We start from the raw sequence: 5,000 nt of genomic DNA, 5'->3' as shown, positions 1-5,000 counted from the left end.
TTACTCTAATGGTTCGTACGCGGTCGCCGTGCTAGTTTTCGAGAAAAACTCGAAAAACTCCAATCGCTCCGAAATATTTCAAAGTCCCGGCGGGTTTCAAAGTCTTTCGGCACCGTCGTCCGACAGCGACGAAAATCGTCAAACCTTCGGAAACAACCATTGATCCGTGTTCCTCGTTCAATTCCCAAAGTGTTACTCTAATGGTTCGTACGCGGTCGCCGTGCTAGTTTTCGAGAAAAACTCGAAAAACTCCAATCGCTCCGAAATATTTCAAAGTCCCGGCGGGTTTCAAAGTCTTTCGGCACCGTCGTCCGACAGCGACGAAAATCGTCAAATCTTCGGAAACAACCATTGATCCGTGTTCCTCGTTCAATTCCCAAAGTGTTACTCTAATGGTTCGTACGCGGTCGCCGTGCTAGTTTTCGAGAAAAACTCGAAAAACTCCAATCGCTCCGAAATATTTCAAAGTCCCGGCGGGTTTCAAAGTCTTTCGGCACCGTCGTCCGACGGCGACGAAAATCGTCAAATCTTCGGAAACAACCATTGATCCGTGTTCCTCGTTCAATTCCCAAAGTGTTACTCTAATGGTTCGTACGCGGTCGCCGTGCTAGTTTTCGAGAAAAACTCGAAAAACTCCAATCGCTCCGAAATATTTCAAAGTCCCGGCGGGTTTCAAAGTCTTTCGGCACCGTCGTCCGACGGCGACGAAAATCGTCAAATCTTCGGAAACAACCATTGATCCGTGTTCCTCGTTCAATTCCCAAAGTGTTACTCTAATGGTTCGTACGCGGTCGCCGTGCTAGTTTTCGAGAAAAACTCGAAAAACTCCAATCGCTCCGAAATATTTCAAAGTCCCGGCGGGTTTCAAAGTCTTTCGGCACCGTCGTCCGACAGCGACGAAAATCGTCAAATCTTCGGAAACAACCATTGATCCGTGTTCCTCGTTCAATTCCCAAAGTGTTACTCTAATGGTTCGTACGCGGTCGCCGTGCTAGTTTTCGAGAAAAACTCGAAAAACTCCAATCGCTCCGAAATATTTCAAAGTCCCGGCGGGTTTCAAAGTCTTTCGGCACCGTCGTCCGACAGCGACGAAAATCGTCAAATCTTCGGAAACAACCATTGATCCGTGTTCCTCGTTCAATTCCCAAAGTGTTACTCTAATGGTTCGTACGCGGTCGCCGTGCTAGTTTTCGAGAAAAACTCGAAAAACTCCAATCGCTCCGAAATATTTCAAAGTCCCGGCGGGTTTCAAAGTCTTTCGGCACCGTCGTCCGACGGCGACGAAAATCGTCAAATCTTCGGAAACAACCATTGATCCGTGTTCCTCGTTCAATTCCCAAAGTGTTACTCTAATGGTTCGTACGCGGTCGCCGTGCTAGTTTTCGAGAAAAACTCGAAAAACTCCAATCGCTCCGAAATATTTCAAAGTCCCGGCGGGTTTCAAAGTCTTTCGGCACCGTCGTCCGACGGCGACGAAAATCGTCAAATCTTCGGAAACAACCATTGATCCGTGTTCCTCGTTCAATTCCCAAAGTGTTACTCTAATGGTTCGTACGCGGTCGCCGTGCTAGTTTTCGAGAAAAACTCGAAAAACTCCAATCGCTCCGAAATATTTCAAAGTCCCGGCGGGTTTCAAAGTCTTTCGGCACCGTCGTCCGACAGCGACGAAAATCGTCAAATCTTCGGAAACAACCATTGATCCGTGTTCCTCGTTCAATTCCCAAAGTGTTACTCTAATGGTTCGTACGCGGTCGCCGTGCTAGTTTTCGAGAAAAACTCGAAAAACTCCAATCGCTCCGAAATATTTCAAAGTCCCGGCGGGTTTCAAAGTCTTTCGGCACCGTCGTCCGACAGCGACGAAAATCGTCAAATCTTCGGAAACAACCATTGATCCGTGTTCCTCGTTCAATTCCCAAAGTGTTACTCTAATGGTTCGTACGCGGTCGCCGTGCTAGTTTTCGAGAAAAACTCGAAAAACTCCAATCGCTCCGAAATATTTCAAAGTCCCGGCGGGTTTCAAAGTCTTTCGGCACCGTCGTCCGACGGCGACGAAAATCGTCAAATCTTCGGAAACAACCATTGATCCGTGTTCCTCGTTCAATTCCCAAAGTGTTACTCTAATGGTTCGTACGCGGTCGCCGTGCTAGTTTTCGAGAAAAACTCGAAAAACTCCAATCGCTCCGAAATATTTCAAAGTCCCGGCGGGTTTCAAAGTCTTTCGGCACCGTCGTCCGACGGCGACGAAAATCGTCAAATCTTCGGAAACAACCATTGATCCGTGTTCCTCGTTCAATTCCCAAAGTGTTACTCTAATGGTTCGTACGCGGTCGCCGTGCTAGTTTTCGAGAAAAACTCGAAAAACTCCAATCGCTCCGAAATATTTCAAAGTCCCGGCGGGTTTCAAAGTCTTTCGGCACCGTCGTCCGACGGCGACGAAAATCGTCAAATCTTCGGAAACAACCATTGATCCGTGTTCCTCGTTCAATTCCCAAAGTGTTACTCTAATGGTTCGTACGCGGTCGCCGTGCTAGTTTTCGAGAAAAACTCGAAAAACTCCAATCGCTCCGAAATATTTCAAAGTCCCGGCGGGTTTCAAAGTCTTTCGGCACCGTCGTCCGACGGCGACGAAAATCGTCAAATCTTCGGAAACAACCATTGATCCGTGTTCCTCGTTCAATTCCCAAAGTGTTACTCTAATGGTTCGTACGCGGTCGCCGTGCTAGTTTTCGAGAAAAACTCGAAAAACTCCAATCGCTCCGAAATATTTCAAAGTCCCGGCGGGTTTCAAAGTCTTTCGGCACCGTCGTCCGACAGCGACGAAAATCGTCAAATCTTCGGAAACAACCATTGATCCGTGTTCCTCGTTCAATTCCCAAAGTGTTACTCTAATGGTTCGTACGCGGTCGCCGTGCTAGTTTTCGAGAAAAACTCGAAAAACTCCAATCGCTCCGAAATATTTCAAAGTCCCGGCGGGTTTCAAAGTCTTTCGGCACCGTCGTCCGACAGCGACGAAAATCGTCAAATCTTCGGAAACAACCATTGATCCGTGTTCCTCGTTCAATTCCCAAAGTGTTACTCTAATGGTTCGTACGCGGTCGCCGTGCTAGTTTTCGAGAAAAACTCGAAAAACTCCAATCGCTCCGAAATATTTCAAAGTCCCGGCGGGTTTCAAAGTCTTTCGGCACCGTCGTCCGACGGCGACGAAAATCGTCAAATCTTCGGAAACAACCATTGATCCGTGTTCCTCGTTCAATTCCCAAAGTGTTACTCTAATGGTTCGTACGCGGTCGCCGTGCTAGTTTTCGAGAAAAACTCGAAAAACTCCAATCGCTCCGAAATATTTCAAAGTCCCGGCGGGTTTCAAAGTCTTTCGGCACCGTCGTCCGACGGCGACGAAAATCGTCAAATCTTCGGAAACAACCATTGATCCGTGTTCCTCGTTCAATTCCCAAAGTGTTACTCTAATGGTTCGTACGCGGTCGCCGTGCTAGTTTTCGAGAAAAACTCGAAAAACTCCAATCGCTCCGAAATATTTCAAAGTCCCGGCGGGTTTCAAAGTCTTTCGGCACCGTCGTCCGACAGCGACGAAAATCGTCAAATCTTCGGAAACAACCATTGATCCGTGTTCCTCGTTCAATTCCCAAAGTGTTACTCTAATGGTTCGTACGCGGTCGCCGTGCTAGTTTTCGAGAAAAACTCGAAAAACTCCAATCGCTCCGAAATATTTCAAAGTCCCGGCGGGTTTCAAAGTCTTTCGGCACCGTCGTCCGACAGCGACGAAAATCGTCAAATCTTCGGAAACAACCATTGATCCGTGTTCCTCGTTCAATTCCCAAAGTGTTACTCTAATGGTTCGTACGCGGTCGCCGTGCTAGTTTTCGAGAAAAACTCGAAAAACTCCAATCGCTCCGAAATATTTCAAAGTCCCGGCGGGTTTCAAAGTCTTTCGGCACCGTCGTCCGACGGCGACGAAAATCGTCAAATCTTCGGAAACAACCATTGATCCGTGTTCCTCGTTCAATTCCCAAAGTGTTACTCTAATGGTTCGTACGCGGTCGCCGTGCTAGTTTTCGAGAAAAACTCGAAAAACTCCAATCGCTCCGAAATATTTCAAAGTCCCGGCGGGTTTCAAAGTCTTTCGGCACCGTCGTCCGACGGCGACGAAAATCGTCAAATCTTCGGAAACAACCATTGATCCGTGTTCCTCGTTCAATTCCCAAAGTGTTACTCTAATGGTTCGTACGCGGTCGCCGTGCTAGTTTTCGAGAAAAACTCGAAAAACTCCAATCGCTCCGAAATATTTCAAAGTCCCGGCGGGTTTCAAAGTCTTTCGGCACCGTCGTCCGACAGCGACGAAAATCGTCAAATCTTCGGAAACAACCATTGATCCGTGTTCCTCGTTCAATTCCCAAAGTGTTACTCTAATGGTTCGTACGCGGTCGCCGTGCTAGTTTTCGAGAAAAACTCGAAAAACTCCAATCGCTCCGAAATATTTCAAAGTCCCGGCGGGTTTCAAAGTCTTTCGGCACCGTCGTCCGACGGCGACGAAAATCGTCAAATCTTCGGAAACAACCATTGATCCGTGTTCCTCGTTCAATTCCCAAAGTGTTACTCTAATGGTTCGTACGCGGTCGCCGTGCTAGTTTTCGAGAAAAACTCGAAAAACTCCAATCGCTCCGTAAAATTTCAAAGTCCCGAGAAAATTATTTTCGAATATCGTTTTGGACCGTGTATTTATCAGGGTAATGGTGACCGCGGTTGTTTATAATAATTCGTTTAGTCGGTTTACTCTTGGTTCCGACGCTCTCTGCGGCTAAGTCCCAACGTGCCGGCCGAACGGGCTGTTGTAGCGGCGGTTTACGCCCATAAGCGCCCGTGCGTAAGGTACGGCGGCGCCGGCGTTCCGGCCGACCGTTCGGTATCTATAAGGGAGAGCGACGGTTCGAGCGTCTCGGTCGGAGCAGCGTCGGGCGTGTGGCTATTCTATAACCTCGGTTGAG

This window comes from Andrena cerasifolii, unplaced genomic scaffold (assembly GCF_050908995.1).
Source record: "Andrena cerasifolii isolate SP2316 unplaced genomic scaffold, iyAndCera1_principal scaffold0026, whole genome shotgun sequence".
Taxonomy (NCBI): Eukaryota; Metazoa; Arthropoda; class Insecta; order Hymenoptera; family Andrenidae; genus Andrena; species Andrena cerasifolii.
This window is presented reverse-complemented; position numbering follows the sequence as displayed.